The sequence below is a fragment of the Lissotriton helveticus genome, chromosome 10 (genome assembly GCF_964261635.1).
Source record: "Lissotriton helveticus chromosome 10, aLisHel1.1, whole genome shotgun sequence".
Taxonomy (NCBI): domain Eukaryota; kingdom Metazoa; phylum Chordata; class Amphibia; order Caudata; family Salamandridae; genus Lissotriton; species Lissotriton helveticus.
Window position 1 is genome coordinate 235847460 of NC_136071.1, and position 21432 is coordinate 235868891.

The following is a 21432-nucleotide window of genomic DNA, read 5'->3' on the forward strand; positions in this document are numbered from 1 at the left end:
AGCACGAAGGCAGAACCACTTTTGTAATTACCAAATGTCTGCATTATCATGCTCACTTCCTCCCTCCACCAGCAGCTATCAAAAATCTGATTTCAACCAGTCTTGTTTTCTTTACCAACAAAACAAAGCATGCCGGGATTTGTAGTTTCATCAACGTCTATTAGAAGTATGGTCCTAGCAGACAAAGCATGCTTAGTGGTAGTGGCTGAGAAACACCGACTGGTGGAAAGCCACACGAAAAAGCACCTGTTGACAGCTAAGAGTTTCCCTCACTCACTCAACATTGTGGTACTTAAAAATGCTTTTTAGTCAATTCTGTTCACTCCCTTACAAAGAATACTCACCTGAGATGCTCAACATCTATATATTACTGGAAAAACAATAATTTTCAGAACGAGCTAAGATTACAATTATAGGCCAGGGCTAAATATTAATTGCGCTGGCAAAAATCGTCACATATTTCAAGTTTTGCATTAAGTGAAATTCACATTTTTTTTTAATTGTGCATTATAAAACCTAATGTATTTTTTTCCACAGAAGAATGCCTAAGGCAGAAACTCTCCAGGTAAGAGACATTTTATACTCAAAATAGTCTTCTAAAATACAGTTGAACTGCTTTATGCTGAGAGCTCATATAAAAATAGTCACAAGAGACACCAGGAAACCACATTTCACTCTGTAAGTGTAATATCCAGGGAATTTGGCAAATTTAAATTGAATTTCAAATTTTTTTATTAAAAAAAGTAAACAAATGAGCATTCTCCTTGGTGCTGACAAAATCAATTTAAAACGCAACTATCTCGAGAGTAGATACACGGTTGTGTAAAGATCGTTTTTTAGAAAATACAGATATAGTATAAAATGTGTTGAGGTAGCCTACCCTTTGGTGAGGGGGAATGCTGAGGGGCCCGTTTCAGGATATGGGACAAAGGCCTTCCACATCCACCTTTTAATTGCTACCTTTGGTTTGATGCTTGTTAGGTGCACTGGTAAAATCACTGGACGAATGAAAGGACACGCGGAATAAGAAGACAAGAAAGGATAAAGGGGGAGAAAGAACACAGTGATGTTCCCCAAAGAGCTTGGGACCATGAGGTCTGGTAGAATGGTAGCGCATTATAGGTAGCAGCCCGCTTTAGGCATCAAGAAAGGAAGATAGAAGGTGAAGAGACATGGTAGAGGAGCCAAGAAATAGGGAGTGAGAAAGACTGGTGGGGCCATACCGAGAGAGAAATCAGGGCCTGGCAAACAGAAGTAAGTTGTGAAGCCTATGGAGGGGTTGTGGATTGAGGGGCGTGAGAAGAAACAGTGGAGACAGAGATGTATAGAGAAAGTGAGAGGAGTGACAGGTCACGAGAATGCAGAATCAGGATAAAAAGCAACTATTGTGCAATGCTTCCTCTTTCCAGGTACCACAGGGTTTTTGTTTTTATAACAATCCGTTTTCAGGCTGAGTCAAACAGCAGAGATGTCGGGTTGCGAAAGACCTAGTTTGTGATAATTAGAACACAGAGGTTCATGCAGCCCTACCTTTGATTACCACTGTTTGGCTTTACGGTCACTCTAATTTGCCTGCATCTGATCCAATGGCTCGCCTTGTCTTTCTTGTGTCTGTCCCTCCCCCCAGCATTGGTAATTTACTTCTCTCTTTGCAACTCTCACATTTAGGTAAGTACTGTTTTCTTCCGTATTGGGTACTCCCTGGGAGTGCATCTGTTTTCCAGAAGCCTACCTAGAGTGCTTCTCTCGCCCACTACACTCTCCCTGCCGCGCTCTCTCCTGTGTACTTCTCCCCACCTCCATCCTGTGTGCTTCTCCCCGGCTTACTCGCGTGTACTTCTCCTCTTGTTGCTTTCTCACCGGTGTGTTCCTCCACACAGTTCCACGCTGCTGTCTCCCTCGGCTGAATGCTTGTCTCCTCCCCAAGCTCCACGTTGCTCTCTCACTCGCTTGTTTACTCTTCTCTGCCCCTGTGCACTCCTTATTGCTTATCTCACCCAAACCCCTGTGTTGCTTCCCCCACCCACACCTTCCGAGTTGCCTCTGTGCTCCCAGCTCGCCGTGTTGCTTCCACTCTATTGTTTTTGGGTGTTTTTTTTTTAAAAAAAAGCTTTTTTGCTTGTTTTTATTTACTGATGCAACTTGGTTTGGTTAATAAAAAAAGCGCCTGTATCATTCTGGAGACATGTGCACCTACAAAATGATGCAGGCTGTCACGTCATAAGCTATTTTAAAAAAATTCTTTAGCGATGCTGCGCAGCTTCAGAGATGATGTGCATCATCTCTAGAAACCATTGGCAATGGCAATAGACCCCCAAGGTAAGCCCTACTGGCTTTTTCAATGCTTGTTTGAATTCTTTCCTCCTTTCTGTTGCGAGTGCCTAGCTCACACCTGGTTAATATTACTCCAAAGTTAGCCATTAATGACCCCACTTGTGTTAATACTTAGATCTCCTGCTGTAGTGTTACCCCTTTTTAAAAAGATCCACCTTTTTTCCGCCATCCATGTGCTTCAAGGAGAAAGGAGTTTGTATCTATCCTTGCAGCCACTGACCACAGAAGTGTTGGCAGGGAGAGAGAACAAATAATAAGAAACAGTGACATGGCACACACCGTCAACCACTCTGTACCCTGGCACTAACATAAGAAGCAGCACTATTCCTCGACTCAATGATACTCAGATTATAAACCTCCGAACAAACAATGGCAAAGACAACCCTCCTAGGTATGGAGCAGCGGCTTACTCACTGATGCCTACAGGAGGGACACTGGGGAGTAGGCCGAGATGCATGCTTCACCCTCATACAGAAATTATTTAACTTCATAAATGTCTATTGACGTAGATCACAGCTAGACAATGACAGAGAGCTACAGCTACACAACTGTTTAGCCTCTCTCTGTACAGACTTCCATCTTTTGCATCATATGTGGTTCTGGAATGTGGTGTGTTCACCAGTGGGCGCGCCTTCTAGGAATGGTTGTGCAAGTAGGCCCTGTCAAGGTGGCAGCGCTTGTCTCTGACTTTCACAAAGCCATGACTGAATCTGCATTGCTCAGGTTAGCGCAGGCTGGTTGTTGGTATTTACTTTTGGGATCAGCCTGCCCCACCCTCAGACAGGTTCTGAAAATTGTGCTTTGCCCACTAACGCATGCAATTATCAAAGGGATTACTCTTTATATAAACCACACACCTAAACATACAGAAAGATTTGAACACTACTTAAAATGCAAACAGACAAGTATATAAATGAAAGAATGTGTTCAAATTTCTCAGGAGTACCATGTCGGCGCAGTTGAATATCAGCGTTGCCTAACACCAAGGCTGCTTGATTTTGACTCCACCTGATGTTTCTTTCTTCCAACTATCCTCAATACGTCCGGACAATTGTATAATATGTCCTGCACATCTGTGGTCATTCATGGTGCTGGGGAGAGAGCAGCAGGGCTTCAACAGTGTAGAAGGGTAAGATGGCTACCAGTGAAAACTACCAGAGGAGTCTACCATATAAAATGTTATTATTTTGAAATGCGTGGAGGAAGGTTAGGTAGTGTCGACAATCTCACACTCTGGTAAGACACCATCCACCTGGTGTCAATGCAAAGGGTTTGTGCTGATCACAAGATACTGTTAAGAGCAAAGCCAAATTCAAACCATCAGTAAAAATTAAAGAATACAAATTATTTTAAATGAAGGAATGCCTGTGATCCTTAATAAAAAGAACAATGGCTATGTCATGCACCATATGAGGCACTTATTGGACTGGTCGGCTATGCCTGTTTTCTGAACTAAACAGGTCCATCAGAAAAATATTTCTTATCGGTCATATTTCAGATGAATGCTCCACATTTCAAATAGAGTCAAACTGTGCCCGATTATCGAGTGGACCTCTAGAAAAGGAATGAGTCTGTGGACATGAGTGAATAGGAATGATGTCCGAGTCTGCCTGGACAGACTTTCCTTTAACTTCAAACATCCTATCTAAGGGACTACATTCTTAATACAGGGAGCCATACTTTTATCAACAATAATAAAGAGACTCAAGTCCTGGCTCTTTGACGGAGACACAGCGCCCAGATACCCCTAGGGGTGACAGAGTTGGGCTTTACAAATGCTGACTGATTGATTGCTAACACCATCCACGCTACAAGAACCGCAAATTTTCCATCCTTCAAAGACACTTCACTTGACAGAGACTGCCTTATTACCAACACACCATCTAATGTTTGGACTCAACAAAGAGGTTCATTTTCAAAACAAAGAGTGGTAGTAGTAATTTCCATTGACTTGCATTGTCGGAAAAAATGCCTTTTTACAGGGCTTAAGTGGAAAACGTATTTCTTCTTTGAAGAAGAAAAAGGATTTCAACCCTCTAGAGGATGCTTTAAAACTAATATGCCATCTCTTTGTAGGCCCACAGTGCCCTACTTTAGATAGATGATCTTACTAGAAAATATATAGAGAATAGAATATAGAAAATAGCAAAAATGCCTGTAAAGGAAGTCTGTCCTTTCCCAGAGGGTGTTTATACAAAATATCGGAAACAAATATTGTGGGGGAAAAATATTACGTCAAGAAGATCGAGGACAAAAATGTTGTGAAGGTAGGTTTCTAAGGGTAAACAAAGTTTAATTTTATATACCTCCACATATATGCACCTTGACAATATATTTCTCTTCAAGGTACATAGATATGGAGTTAAGAATAGTAGATCGATATTTACCTATTTGCACGTACCTTCTCAATATTCTGGTCCTCGATATTTTTGACATGATATTCTGTCCGCACGATAATTTTGTTACCAATATTCGGTCAGTGATCCTTCTGAGACTGGATGAGCGCACAGCCTAACTAGATTCAGACCTTAAAGAAATGTATCACATTGCTTTAGAATTGAGTCAAAAGTATCTGAATTATTAGAAAAGAGAGCAGAAGAGAAACAGATTTTTTTTGTTTAAATCTTGGGCTGAAAGCAATATTCAGGTCGAGGTTTGAGACTCTCAGTAATGCAAGCAAATTAAACTAAAAACATTCTACGTAAGGCTGTATCGATCTATTGGATGGCACCCGACTCTTAAAAATTGACCATAAAAGTATTCAATGAAAAAGTTGGGTGGCAGGTAAAATAATGAGCATTAAAGACACATGGGGACATATAAAAATGTAGTCAAAGCTAAATGGTATATATCAACCATAAAGAAAAAGGAGGAAAAGTAGATAACACAAATATAGGATAACTCTAACTGATATTTTGCAGTAATTGTCATATCATCGGAAGTGCTTGTGATCATCATTTGCTTATGTCTCTCAGGTGTTTTGCACCGACTGCAATACCAACACGTTTTTTTAAAATCAATGTGAAGGTATCTAGAGCCCTTTTGAAAAGAGCTGAATTATGTAAATAAAAACATTTCCAAGCAAACCTGAAATGTGTTCCATCACAGAGGCAACCCAAATATTTCCAGCTCAGACACTATCATTCTTTCCCTACCAAAAAGGTGAACTGTTAATGGAACATTGTCAGCTGCACTGGGAAAAGATTCCTGAAATCATTCTTGGGGCAACATTAGTGAACTCCCTTTTGGAAAAAAAGTTGGAATTGAATTGCAACAAATACATCAACATCTAATATGTAGGATGTGTGGGACACCAAGAGAACCTGAAAAGGATGGCTGACTTTCAATTCATGCTAAACAAGTAATACAGAAGTAGGGGCCCTGTCTCAAGTTTTGTGGAAATGCCGAGGAATTTCTTGGGTTTGGTTAGAAAAGTTTGAAAAATTGTGAGTGAAATTATTAAAACTCCATTTTAAGCCCAGTGCCATGTAAATTGGGTACTCGATTAGGTGAGCTGGGGCTAAACTCATCTAAGGTTGTTTTCACTCTTCTGTGGAAGTGGATAGTCTATTTGTCCGGCTTTCAAAATCTAGGACATCGCCCCACAAGAATGGAAGATGAGGTATAAGACACAACATTGATTTCAAGACATGATAAAATTATGTTCATTAGGAAGCATCAACAGGTTCGTTGTGATAAGATACAGATGATTTTTAATCATTTATATTAGCATCTTAAATTATTGGCTGTTTTGGTGTTTTGCTTCCTTTCTCCCGAATCGTGTTCTGTTTTTGTGTCTTTTTATAAAAACAACTTTTAAGTGTTGCTAGTCCTTACTACAAGTAGATCAGCAATCTCATTATCTTTTGAGTAGTAATTGAGATTGTCGCAGAACAGGACTTACCAGTGAAGACGATAAGTCTGTGTTTTTATCTAATATTGGACACGGCGTGTAAGACCAGTGTATTTATCAAGAACGAATGCAAATGCCATTCTGACCACTGGAGGCTGGACCTTAAGTTGGAGTAGGATCCAGAACTGGGGCCATAACCCCAGCCTGGATAGTTCCCATCAAATGGGAGGACTTCAGGATACATGTTACATGATCAGTGATCTTGAAGGTAACAAACACCGCAGGTTACCACTTCCACTGCTAGATCATGCTTGTTAGCCTCAGGACACTTGGAATCAAGGCCAGATCATGGCTAGGATGGCCATGGACCAGAATGTTCATGAGGCAGTACACATACCATAGATATGCCAATACAATGCTCACTAGAAATCCATAACCCTGTAGGCTGTCTCGCTGCTGATGACATCATGGTTGCTTAAAGGACCATGTACCAGATAAACGAGCGCCATCCGTGACATCAACAAGCCTTGGACTTAGCTTGGGAAGGAGCTGGTGATGCAGTTCTGTCGTCATTTCTAAACTACAACACCTGGAACTGAAGGAGGGATATTTATAGCCACAACCTTTTGCTGCAGAGACACTCATGGAGAACTCTGTTTCAAAACAACCTTCAGTATCAAAGCAAACATTGCAGCCACAACAAGTTACCACACTGTAAGCTTATCTTTTTTCCTGTTCAGCTTTGGCCCAGTTACTTCAGTGATGCCGAGGTAACCGCTATTTTCACCATTGGACAATAATGTTTTTCTTCATTTAGCACCCTGGAGGCAAGTTATGTGGCCTTGCATTTTTAAAAACCAGGTCTGAATACTTAAAGGGGAATACTTAAAGGGGAATACTTAAGGGGAATCAAAGCTTATGACAGAATATAGTTTTTCCACATGCTTGTTTACTTGCCAAGTTAAACAGAATTAGCCACCACTGGAGCATCAAATTCTCAAAAGTATGTCTGCTACATGGCACTACAATTGTTAAACATCTTTAAGAGATGTTGGTCTTCTGATGACAAGGTTACGTTTAAAGTGGTCTCCTCTTCAGTCATGAGACTATTCTCAACAATGTGCGTGCAATCACTGAAAATAGAAATCGTAGGTGTTCCCCAAACATATATTTGTACACTTGACGCTTCTGATGATTGTGCCTGGGGTAAACTTCCTTGATGAAGGTGATGTGTGAAGTGTCTAAAAAACAGCACAGAAACGCTATATCTGTTTCACTGCACATTCCAGAGGCTGGCTTTTCATGGTTTTTAGGTCTGGTGTTGGCCAATACCTTTTGATTTTACTGAAATGACATGTTTAACATAGTTATAGAGCTTTCAGCCAGTGCTCTTCACGTATTTGTCTGTTAATGTGTCCTTCCCATTTTTCTTCCACCCACTACAGCATGGGTGGGTCAGCCCACTTCAGCCATTGGCTAACTTCACAGTTATGGACAGCATTCTTCCCATGCACAAGGAGCACATACACACACAAAGACGTACCCTTAAGTGCCAATGAGTAATAAAGAAAAAAAATGTTTGCTTTTAGCAATTGATTTTTTTTATTATTGATACGGGCCAAGCATCTTCTCCACCAAATGTTTGCAAAAAAACATGAAAACACACACGACAAGTATGACAAAGCAAAAAGGCTGGCAACCAATGCCAGACCTAATGGGCTTGCCAATGCTTGTTCATACTTGCCATAGCAGTAAAGCTGTTACTTAATTCTAAAGCGTGCAAGTGTTCCCTTGTAGGGTGAATGTCCTGGTGGCTAGCGCTATACACATGTGACTGGAATGCAAAGTACTGTAAAACAGAAATGATAACCTGAAAAGCACAATAAAGACACGCAAAGTGAGGGTGGGGGTAGGCATGGAACAAACATGGCATTCTCCCCATACCCAAGACAGCAGCTTGTTTTTTCACTCGGCAAAAAACAGACACCTACCACAGCCCCTTCCAAGATTAAAGCCAAGAGACACAGGTAGATGCCACGCATCTTCCCTCAGGCGTCACTTCATTCGGACATAAATTAACTACAATGTACTCTCTTTCAGTACCGATAGGTGCATGGTTAGTAGAAAAAAATCCAAAATCCAATTCCAGATAAAAACCAATACCTCATTTTTTATTTACTTCACATCTATCTACATTTCAAATGCTGAGGTAGAAAAAAAGTGAATGGCAATTTCAGAGACACAACACGCATTTCTTTCTTTTAAATCTATCCATTGTTCGTAATTTTAGGTAATATTTGGGATCGAGAGGTGTGGGGTTTTCATTTCTCCGTCTCAAATGGCTTTGACGAAAATCCTATGAAAGACGTGCTGGGAATCGGTTACCCCGATTTAAAAGGACCCTAGCGCGCCCTGCCTCTCGCTGCAAACTGACCACGATCCCCCGTCCCAGCGTCGAGGGGGAACGCCGTCCCTTCGGGTGCTGGAGTGCCGCAGGCGCTCCTTTCACACACTAGCGCCTCATTATCCCGCTCTCTGCCCACCTTCATTGTCTCGTACAGTAAATTGGACTGCAGCTCTCTTTGTGCGTGCCTCGACGCCGTCCTTTTCATTTTCGACTCTTCATCTTAATGCTTTTTCCCCCCTCCCCTCTGTCCGCAGTACGGTAATTGCTGCACTCTCCTTTCTCGGAGGCTGCGTGCGCCGCCTCACCCGTGGCAGAGTCCGCCTGTGTGATCTGAGGCACACTGCTGCGTGCCCTGGTGGCGTGGGAGAACAGTGGCACGCGCATACGCCAGCCTGGCAGGCGCCGCTTCAGAGCCTCTCTGCCATCAGCTGAGTCACAGACCACCTGCTGAGTTCGAGTCACATAGGCCACCAAATCCCTTTTGTTGTAGTCACACAGGCCATCAAAGCCTTTTCTGTATAGTCTCAGAGGCCACCAAGTTCCTTTTGTTGGTAGTCACATAGGCCACCAAATCATTTTTATACTCACATCGGTCACCAAATCAATTTTGTTATAGTCACATATGCAAACAAACCCCACTTATTGCCATAGTCACATAGATTCTCAACTTACCCATTTTGTTACAGTCCCATATTACACTAAATCGTCTCTTTTGGGATAATAACATGGGAAGCCAACCGTCACTTTTGTGACAATTAAATACTCAGTCAACTCACCGCTTTTTCCGCACAATCAAGACTGCTAACAGCTACCTAGCAGACCTTTTGGCCAGTATCAGAAACATAGGGGCCACTTAATCACTCATTTTGCCATAGTAACAAGGGGCACCAAATCTCCAATTAGGTTAGTCACGTAGGCCACTAAATCACCTCTTTTCCAGTAGTCACAAAGGCCACTAAATCACGTCTTTTGCAGTCATGTAGACTACAAACTCCTCTCTTTTGTTATAGTCAAGTTGATCACTAAATCACCTCTTTTGCTACAGTTCCATATAGCAAAGGCACCTCTTCCCCCCATCAGTAGACCATCAAGACCCACCAAGCACCCTTTCGACCATCACCAAACACATACACCCCCCCCCCAATCACCTCTTTCACCAGTTACTGGCTACAAAGGGTCCATTAAAGAGCCACCCCTGGCCCTCACCAAAATGCAGGGAGATGCTTGTGTGCCTCTCACCAGACACAGGGGGAACTTCTGCGCACCTCTTCTACAGGACCTACAGAGTCTAGCTGGCACCTCTTTAGCCATCACTAGATTAATAGTGGCCAATAAAGTGAGTCCTTTACCGACCACCCGACTTGCGTGGACCACTCAACATGCTCATTTATCCACCACTTTCAGAGGCTATGGAAGCACCAGTTTTGCCTGTCACCAGACATACTTAAGGTCACTTCGGTGTCTGTTTTGTACTCATCAAAAAGCAGTATGACATTCATTTCATCAGTTCTTAATGTTGAAATTCTCTTGTATGTCCTAATGGCTTAGGTGTCAACTCAGAACCAAGAGGCCTTCAAATTACAGTGTCTCAACTTGACCAAGCTGTGTGATCCTAGTCAAACCAATTATCTTCATGTGTGTCAGTTCTCTTAGGTGTCAAAACTAAGAAAGTTTAAAAACAAGCTGAATACCTCTATAAAGGCTTAATAAAAACGTTTAGTGAATAACCACATCAAAAAAAGCTTACAACTAAAAGGAGAATTAGAAATGGCGTAATCTTGAATTATTCTATGCATGTCCTAACTAAAGTCTCCTACATGGGGCAGCATACTTGTGACTATATTTCTGTGCTTGCAAGATGCACAGTAAACAGCACACAGTACTGCAGTGAACGTTCAATAATCCAGTCGAGTTCCAATCTCAGCTTCCTCACTTGTCTAAAATGTGTGATCTGGGAAAATCAACTTTCTCTCTCTCAGCCTCAGGTCAATTATTTGTCAAAAACCAGAACTGGCCAAGGCTTCATAACACTTTCTGTAAATTATGTGTTAGTATACTGTGGGGCACATGATGTGTTTCAAGAGATCAGAAATGTAAAGATGTTGATTTGATGAGACAGCAGGCTCTCTGTTCCAGCTCCATCAATGTGCTCTCTGTCCTACACACACATCTATAGAAAGCGCTGCACAAGAACCACCGTCACTTGAGCACTGCACGGAATCAAATCAATAACAAACATGCATCATTAAGGGATTGAGCTTACGAATGAGGTCAAGGTGTAGCATTCAGCAAGGATTGGCTTAAATGTCCCTCTACTGCTATCATAAACTCAGAATATGAGGAGGTACCAGCGGGCAGACCTGCAGTGCTTCTGAGGAATGAACACAGGCCCTGACTAGAGGTTGTAGCTCAACATGTCCATCCCCTTTGGGTAGCAAGTTGAAGATCCACCGCAGGCTATGAAAAACCAAGAAGGGCTTTTTATTTCAACACTGGTGCCCAGAGATGGGGCAGGCATCTGAGGGATGTGACCACATTGAGCCATTTCCAGAATAACTGTGCCTGTGGCTACCTCGTCATCACCTGGAAGCACCCTCTTCACCAAAGAGGAGGAGATGTCATGGTTTCCATTAATGATGATCCAACTTCTAAACTTCTTTGAGGTGACACCTCAGCAGGAGTGAACGCAGCTCGTTACACCAAAGTATAAGTTTGCTGACTGTAAACTCCATGATGTATCTTGTCGCTGCTGGTATTCGCAGTTTATGTGACACACAACAAACAGCACCTTTGCGCAACACCTCCATAAACCACCTGGTTCATGTCACAAAAGCCAACTTCCATATTATGTACCACAACTGCACTTCAGCACAACATGTCTGTCAGAAATGCTACTTTTCAGCCTGAATAAATAAAGAAATACCAAACATAAGAATAACTTCTAGCATCACAAGCCATGGCCAGGTTTCACCCAGGGCTGCCTGCAGAAGACCCCTGCAGGCCAATCAGAACTCCCCTGCACCAGGACGACCACGGGTGCAATGCACCTCCACCCCACCGACCCCCATCCCAGGGGAAGGGAAGAGAAGTGGGACCAGATCAGAAAATAATTTACAAAAAAAGTGAAAGCTACAAACACAAAGGGCAGCAGTGGGTTTGGAGTGAAACGAAAGAGAAGTAAATAAAGTCAGTACCTGCAACGCTTCCGGAGCTGGTCCACCCCTCTAGGCTCTTCCTGCTTCTCCAGAGCTCAGCAGCCGCGGGTCAGATCCCTGGGAGGAGAAGAAACACAGCAGATGTAGTTCGCTTCGTCCTTCCCTTTCCCTCCTCAGCAGCAGCAGCAGCAGCCCTTCAGCAGCGATTATTCATGCACCACTCGGGGATAGCAGGTAATTAGAAGCGGGCCCGTGGCATCCATCCTGGGGGTGGGGTGGCGGGAGAGGTGGCGGAGGGGGGTCTGGCTGCGGGCTCCCCACGGCAGGCGGCAGGAGAGGAGAGTCAGGAGGCGGCGGTGGAGAGGTGGTGGGGGGGATGAGCGAGGAGTGAAAGGGGCGTGGAGGGAGGTGATGATGAGGGTAGGGGAGAAGTGGGTGTCCACGCTACGCACACAAACACACCGGGCTGCAGAGCGGCCCCAGGGGGGCTGTGTGCAATGAAGTCTCTTCGGAGGGGGTGGGAGGGCTCCCTGGAGGGCAGGTTTTATTGGACTGAAGCGGGGAGGGGGGGCCGGGCTCGCCCGTGTGATCTCCAGAGTGCGCCGTGTCTGTTGTGTGAGTGTGTCTGGAATAGCAATGCACGCGCGCACGCAGCTCTGCACCGACAACCGCGCGGGGCAGCGCGAGCCGCAGGCGGCTGCGGGGACCCGGATGCTTCCCCTTTTGTGTTGCACCCCCTCACCCCGCGAGACACCTTCCTTCCCGCGCGGCAGATGAGACCCAGACGGCGGAAGGCTGCGAGCGTGCCGGGGTGAGGGGGCGCGTGAGGGAGGGGGTCTGAGAGGGGGTGTGGGGGCGTCCGCTCGGACGCCCTGCTCCCTGGTGTCAGTGGGACGCGGGGTAACGTGTCACTCGTTATCTGTTTGTTGATGAGGTCGGAGCTCCCTCGGAGGGTGCAGGCGAACAAAGGAGGCGCGGAAAACAGGGAAGTGCAAGGGGGAAGGGAGGCAGAGAAAAAACACGCACATGCAAACACTCGCACAGTCATGTCCATGTGCGCCTGGCTGCCAGGCGGCTGGAACTCGCCATAAAATCAGAGGAAACAAGCATTGGCAGAAACAATCGGTCTGGCTTTAACGTGCGAGATCATGCAAACATTATACAGCAGTGTGCAGCAGCTGTGAATGCCTGCGTTGGCATGAAACATTGCCTTTCGCGTGCGTGTTCTGTTCGGGATATGGAGAGCTCCAGCAGCCAAAATGAGAATCTTAACCACAACATTTATCTACTGCAAAGAAAAAGAACAAAACAAAACAGAAAACGCTTTCCGTATGCAATGCATGTTTTGCAGAATTTTTGGTGATAATTCAGAATACTTTGAGATGCAAAATAGTCCCTTGTGCATTGCAATCCAAGCACTACAGAGATGGTGGAATGTTGCACCGAACGGCCAACAGTATGACAGTAGAGAGAGTCACTCCTCTGGGCGCAGCGAAGGCTCACTATATATATATAATGAGCTGCCATCCTAGGCCTAAAAACAATGCAAGAGAGCTTGAACAGTCCTGGTACCCCAAGTATCGGGATCAGTGTGTGGGTCTCACGTATTAAGACAGCCTCACACATTGGTGACTCACTCACAGGGAGTGAGTGTTTAAGCACAGTCCCTCTCAGTGGGTATTGGTTTCACACCATGAAGACCAGTGTCACTTATTGAGTACGAATCTCATATCCTGGAGTACAGTCTTACGCAGTGCAGTGTATTGTTGATTCAATATTTAGGGGGCACACCCATTACAAGGCACTGTAATCTGGTAGTTTGGTTCAAGAGGTTCAGTTGAAGTAAAGACATTCTATTACCAGAATCAGAATACACTGGCTGAAAACTGCGCGGTACCCTGTGATAAGGCTATTACATTCTGGCAAAATGGCTATTCCATCAGGATTCTTCTCAACCAGGCCAACACTTGTTACCAAGGCTCCGCTTCCATCTGTAGTGTAAAGCAAGGAGGCAGATCTCAGTCATGGCTGCCAGGCCAACATCAGTGCAGAATGTCAGCACAGGAAGTTAAACAAGGGATGAGATTGCCTTAAATAACTGAAGGTGTGCAAGTGGTTGTCCTAACTTTCCATAGGAGAGGAATTTAGTATTATATATGTGGTTGTTTATCGGATAACACCCAGCAGACCAAGAATGGGTGGTCATTTGTTGAATAAATACATATGGGAATGAACTAGTTACTACTTCTGTTAAGTCAGAATAAATCTGAATAGATTTTTATAATATCAGCAAAACGTAAGTATTGATTAAGAGAAGCAGCAATGTGAAAACAAAATCCAGAACACTGGTTTTCAGGTTCTAAATAATTACTGCACAATTCTATGAGGTTTTGGTGTCTGGTCTATACCTCAGACCTACGTCAGTGGCGATACTCGTTCAAGTCCAGGATTTCAATTAGGGATTGCCAAGGGTGGCAGCTCCTCTTCTGGGGTGTGTTCTGGTGCTTCTGACACTGCACTTGCCACCCTGATCTTAGCAGTCAGGAAGGCAGGACAAGCAGGGACAAAAAGTAAACAGGGCTGTGCAGTTTTCCTCATCGCCCTACACCTAATGAATGAGGTTGACGAGGAGCTACGGGTAGAAAAAGCGGGGACGTCATCCAGAGTCAAAGAGTTATGATGTCACTTCCACTTCCCTTGGGCTGAACATTGCTGACTCCAAGTCCTTGTTTGAAGTCCTTGTTTCAAGCTCTGGTTGTCTGGTGGACAAACATGTTTTAAGGGTCTGGGTTGCCTGCATAGTTCACCTGTAGACTATGACCTTAAATACACCTTGAAGCCACCAAAACCCTTAACCTCCATGTTTGGAGTGTTGCAAATTCCGGGAATCTCTCAAGATTAGAAAGTAAGCTATGGTTCGCGTGCTGACTCTTGTATTGAGAAATGAAGTGAATCACTGTACTCCAGTTACCCTCTCAGTCTTTGCCCTTGCACTGGATTGTGGCCACTGAACCTTGCATACCACTGGCCTCGGCACAGACGCCTGAGAGTCTGAGGCATGGCACAAGCCCCAGCCACAAGAGAACTAGGGAAATATGCATGGCCTGTGTACAACTTGGAGCACGTTCTAGACAATCTTTTGTGGCTATGAGGCAAGGTGAATGCTAGTGAGTCATGGTGTGGCCACAAGACACATTCATTCTGTGGACCGTGGTGTCTGATTTGTGGTGCCCAGTGCTCTTCAGGGTCTGGAGCAGGGGCCTTCACTTTCCTACGCCCTTCCGCACCCTGTAATGAATGCTTTATATCAACTATGCACTGAATTTACTAATGATGATTGCTAAAACATGTTTATCAACTGCTTGTTTTATATTAAATTGGCGAGTGTTCACATAACATGTTTATATGTGTAGTTTGTACGACGTAACATGATTTAACCCGTTAACCGCGCCCGTCGGCCTTTGAACGTGCGCAGCACCAGCCAGGTAGTGCTCTGAACGTTCAACGGCCGACGGAAGGACTTAACGGGTTAATTGCTTAAACTGTAATAATACTTCATAGTATTTAATATACACCTGCAGTAGGTACACACAGGTGTCCCTTCTAGGTTTGCAAGTATTTATATTGCACCTCCAGTAGGGCGGGGTGCACATTAGCTTTCTCAATGGTGCTGTCAAAGTCAAATGGTAATTACGGGTACTGGTGATATGTTTAAATGTCACTGCTTGACGGTCGCTCGTAAAGGGGTGTCATCATGAAATCTGCTGGCTTTTTGTGGCGAGGCAAGTATCTGCCAACTCTTGAAAGTTAAAGTGTCTCTAGAAAGACTGTTGAAAGTCACATTCCTTTACAGTACGATTCTAAATGTGTTTCCTTCGTCAGGTTTACATGCAAAGACTGCATGCTATGCAAACATTTCTCTGCTATATTCCTAACATCCTGCATGAATCATGACCTTGACTTAAGCTATTCAACATTACATTTTTTCCTTCCATGTTTATTTTGAATGTCACTCTGCATGCCTCCTGTTTATGTACACTTCTCTAAATTGCATGCCTTTCTTAATTTCGCTTTCAAACCATCTCCCTGCAAGCTAATGATATCTGTTCATTTCATTAACCGTTTGCTTCTCACATAACCCCAGTGCTTCAAATGGGCCAATACTGTACGGTACAGAGTACCGCCACAATTTTATTTTGAGAAGGAGAGTACCGGCACTTCTCAAGAGAAATGCAATACTTTTAATTGGAGAGTACCAGCACTTCTCAGAAACAAGCAGGTAAGGTACTCTGTAACCAGAGTACCTGCGCTTCTATTTTTCTATTTCAAGCACTGCATAACCCCCTCTAATGAGCACACAGAGTCATTACTGTACAACAAAGAAACTGGAGTAAATTCATGGAATACTTTATTTGAGAGCACAAGACTAATTCCATTAACCAAAAGATTGCTCACTAACTTTGGGCTTCCGAATAGCGTTCTACTCGCCGTTAAGCATTTCAACGTCTCATCAGGGGCAGTAAGTATTATTTAAACACAGTTTTAATATAATTCAATACAGATATGCCAAGGGACAGACCATGCTTTAAAACCCAGGGGAAGGAAGTATCAAATTAAATTTACCCCTCACTTTGAACCAAAACTCTAATGACACCGAATGAGAGAAACAGTAGGCCCAACACTTCCTAGATTAGTTCTCCTCAATTGTACATCCTCCGATTATCCATTTATCCTCCAATCCTTTCATCTATCCATTCTCTGATCCTTTACCCCATCATTTCATTATTCCAACAATCCATTGACAACCCTCCCATTCATTGGTCCACTTATTCATTCATCCATCTTTCACTCATTTACCCTTTTAAACGTCCATCCTTCCTTTCATCATTCTATCCATTCAGTGACCATTCCTTTCACATATTGATCATCCATCCTTTCATTCTTTCATCCATTTATGCTAACAGCCTTTTATCCAACCTTCCATCCACCCATTTATCCTTTTTTCCAAACGATTTGTTAATTGATCCTATCACCCATCCAAGTTTCATCCTTTCAACCATTCATCTTTGTACCCTTCTTTGTTGTTTTGACCCTTCCTTCCTTTCACGTCTCCTTTCCCATTTCCATCCTTTCATATTTCTTCCTTGTTTCCTTCCTTTCACCATTCTTTTCACCCTTCACTCCTTCATCCTTACCAGTTTCTAGCTACGATAATTTTTCTTTTCTTAAACAATTTTTTTAATTGTATCTCAACCCCCTTCCACACGTCCCCCCATTCACTTTGGTTCGTGATCACTGCTTTCTTTTTACAATTAGATTTTTAAATAATGTTCTTTCCATCTCCTTTCCCGAACCTGGCAATTTTAGTAGTTCTTGACCTCCACCTCTCCACCCTTCTCTGCTTTTTCTCCATATCATATTATGAGCCTTTATCTCCAGGCCTACAGACATAAAAGGGCAAATATACAATAAATCAATATTTAGTGGGACCCACATTACAAGGCCATCGAGTTCAGTGGCTATCTACACTTAAGCTGCTAAAGTGCGGGTGGTGGGGTTGAGGGTTATGGGGAGACTCCTAAGCCCCCAGGGCCAGAGAATCCTTTACTTGAGGTGGCTTAAAAGGACAAGCATTTGCAATGCAATAGGTCTCGCATTATTAAAGTTTGAGCTATTGGCATTGCTAATAATAATGCAACACTAATAGCTCAAACTTTAATAATGCGAGACCTATTGCATTGCAAATGCTTGTTTGATTTCTACTGGTTGCTGTAAGATATTTGTGCCTGTCTGCACTAGCAAGACTGATGTCTTCCCGGTTTGATAATCCATAGACATGAAATGAATATCTTTTTAACTGCTTATCATGGTCGAAAATGTCCACTGTAACCAGACTCCCTGGAACTTTGAATTGGTATGCTTGAGACAACATTTGAAGCAAGTACTTCAGGCAAGTAAGTATGGTTTGTTGTTGAAATTGGGTTTGTGTTTAGTGTCCGTAAGGCTTGGTTGGGCTCCAGATGACAAAATGCAGGCCAAAAAACCCGAGCGAAAGTTCTGGAGCCTCTGAGCGTAGGAGTCAACCAGGTCGACCTCTGCCCAGACTGGAAGTGAGAGCCATGTGTGTGAATTGAGGGCACAGATTCCTGTAGTCAGAGGTGTGTGCTGAACTCGCGTAGAGCGTATTGGGGGTGATGTAGTGTAATTTACATGCTCCCTTCCTCGTGAGTAATCCAATTGGATGTAGAACCTCGAGACTGAATATGGTGACTGAAAGATAACACTTGGCCCACAATTATTTCTTGTTCAGACTATATATCCTTTAAAGAACTAAGATGCCATTAATCAATTTTAAAGGATTCTCCTCACATATACAGGCCTCGTGGTCCTCGATTGGATGAGGCAATGCTGTTTTTAATAGTCATTTTGTGTTAATTTCCATAAAACGAATGAAACATTTTTTGTTGCAGCTGTGGACTCCTATGTGATAGTAGTGAGATGCCTCATAACACTATGGCTGATGCAGATGATCGTATTAATAGAACACGGATGCAATTGCTGTTTGTTTTATATTCACCTATTTGTTTTTTTCAAATGATGTATAAGCGTTCTGAGCTGTGAATAAAGTGAAGTGTTTTAGGCAGTATTATGTTCATGTTTTTTTACATGCTAATTATTTGAGTGTTTTTAACAGCACACTCACACAGTGTGTAATTATATTTATTGCTGCATACGAGAATGCCATGCATAGTATGTTGTTTGTCTATTGAATTACTTGTAGATATATGGCAGCAAAATGGCACTCGCCTGATTGAAACACACCATCTTGCTGAGCACATGGTTTAAAGATGAAGCCTCAAACCGAAGAGTCAGGTTTGATGCACAGTGTTCTGTAGGGCCGCACGAGAAATGGACTGTAACCTATACTTTAAAATATCAGAGGAGTTTTCTCTAGACACATTTGCATAGTCACGACCAAATTCTTATTAATGTACTAAAGATGCTTATGCAAATCCTTGGTGTGTCTGAAGGCAGGGCACGGTACGTTACTACTTTATTTAAGGCAAACAAGTGTAATATTTATCAGACCACACAACTCCTTAGGAGAGAGCCGGCAAAGGCTGGAGGAAGCGAGGAAACATAGACACTCCTCAGAATCCATCCAAATAAAACAGGCTGAAGGTCACAGAAAGGGTCCGTGTGTCTGTCACGTCACGAATAAACATCAGGCTCGCAGCTGCTTGCGAGATTTTTACATGTTTTGTGACAGCGTTGCACTGTGCTAAGCATTTGCGTTTAGAGGCGCAGCACCAACAGAAACCGCAGACATTGTTAGCAAGGAGGGTGAGGGAAATAATGTGAGGGGAGAGAAAGACTTGTTCATAGAAGAGGGGGCTCTTCTCGATTGCTCCTGTGTTGGGTAAGCGGCGCGCACAAATGAAAAAAAATGTTAAAGAGCGCCACGCACGTGTTGCACGCCGTGAGCGTGCACATCACCGTGGCCTGCGGCTCACGCCCGTGGTGCAGAGGGAGCCAGAGCGCCAGAGAGGAAGTGCGGGGGCTGAAGTCCCAGGTCCCAGGAGGGGGCCCGGGTGAAGATTGGCCAATAGCAGTACGGGACTCCCATGACTGAGGAGAGAGCCCCGCATCGTGCTGCAAGAAGTATAGAGGAGCTGGAGTGCTCCGGAAGTGCGCCCCAGCCAGCCGTCGTTCAGGAGGATTCCCCCCCTCACACCGGGTGAGTGGGGGTTTCTCCGTTTGTCTAGTGGTTGTGCCGATGAAGGCTCAGTGTACATGTTTATTTACTGAGCGGACCCGCAGTTGCGGGCCGCTCCAACGATGGGGAAAGACCCCAATCGCAAAAAGCCCTGCGTGTGCCCTGGTCTATCCCACTTCCGAGGCAAGTCGCTGACAATAGATCTAGCTGGCGACAGCGCTTTCGCGCTGCGTCGCCAGGCGAGACCTTAAAAATGAGGTAGACTCCAGTTCAAGGATTTTTTGAGTCCCAAGTAAAATTATATTTTACCTTTCTGATGCTCCCTTTCCTCTCGCAACAAGTTAAGGAAATCTTTGAAAACATATTTTGCAATGTGCAGACCTCTAGTGGCCAGTGATGTTGGCAGCATATGGCTGCTGCATACAATGGCCTTGTAGCCCAAGGCTTATTCTAGCTCTTCCTTACTTTACAGTGGGAACCCTGCAGACTTTTATCAAAAAGAACTTGGAAAGACTACTCCAAAAGATGTTCAAAGTTATTTTCAAGCCATTTTGGACAAAACATGCAATGAAAGGCTTTACTATACTTGTGTTGTATGGACTTTTATTATTTAAAAGAAAATACGCAAAAGGCTAAAATGCCACAAGTATGCCACAGAAAAAGTACAAGAATGATGCCACAATATGGCAGAAAGTCCCAGAAAATGTAAAACCCATGCCAACTAGTACACTGTCCTTGCCAACTAGTATACTCATCAATTGTGCTTTTCGAGATTCTGGTGCATTTCAAGATCAAATGTTCTTGTATTCATGTATCATAAAAAGGTACAAAATAGCTTTTCTTACCACAAATGATCACTTGCGGCCCATTAGAGAAGTAAACAATCAAATTACTGATCATTTTCTAAAGAGGACAACAAATTTGCTGCAACTCCAAATGTATTGGGCTTCCAGAAGAGAAAGTGTAATGGCTTTATAAAAACAGAGTGCGACGATAACGTGGCCCCAGAAGATTTAATACATTCATTTTATAACAGGTGTTGACTGTAGGTGTCACACAGCATTACTACTAGGTTTAAAATTAGCAAACACCATCATAAGCCATCAATCAAAAGATGTATCTCCAAGCATCACCTGATGACGTGAACACACAGTACTGTGCAGGCTCAGCAATCACATTACTTCGGATGGAGAGATTAGATTTAACATATTCCATCAGAGAATACTCTGTTGCGGCAAGGTCAATAACTCAAATGAAGGCTTGCTCTTAGACAGCTTTCAAAAATATATGTCAAAAGAGTAACGCAGTAAACAAAAAAGCCAAAGGTAATTTTATTTAGCAAAACTCCATGCCGCAACACTATAGACAGAGTTGGAACTGTAATTACTACATTTAAGAAATGGTTTTCCATAACTTAACACACTTTACTGTAGATCCTCATATATCTGCCCTAAACACAATATAGACTAATTAAGAATGAGATGGACTCCACTTACTGACGACCTTCTAAATTTCAAAACAAAGGTACATCAGTATAATTTGCATTGGTTTTTGAGGTTTGGGCAGGGATTGGGGGGACAGCTCTACACGGAATGGAAAATCTATGTGCATTTTTCTCTTTTAAATTTCATTACCATTTAAGGTATCTTTTTTTAATGACTTTGCAATGCACAATGCCAAAACTTACATTTTAATGTCAGTGAATCTGATTTTATTAATGTTGAACTCAAGACTGAAGTTAAGAAACTGCCAAGAGAATTGTTAGAACAGGCAGTATGAACAGTGTTGTCCTAAAGCAATATCAAAGAGTAAGGCATATGGCGTACTCAAAAGCATCAATTGTTAGCGTGAAGATGAAAAAGCACACACCCCACCATGGCCCAACTGAATTTGCATCAAATTCTCCATCTAAAAAATTAGAAGTAGAATCTTAATATCGATACTCCTAACTAACAGCTGAAATCAT

General features: G+C 43.3%; 1 protein-coding gene across 3 annotated transcripts in view; it reads right to left on the reverse strand.

The window, feature by feature from the left end:
• RAI1 (retinoic acid induced 1) overlaps window positions 1-21432 on the reverse strand; it is a 576051-nt gene that overhangs the window by 414298 nt on the left and 140321 nt on the right. For all 3 annotated transcript variants that reach the window (XM_078665206.1, XM_078665208.1, XM_078665207.1), the window contains exon 2: window positions 11789-11866. The gene's annotated coding sequence lies outside the window, so the exon portion shown is untranslated. The remainder of the gene's footprint in view (window positions 1-11788; window positions 11867-21432) is intronic.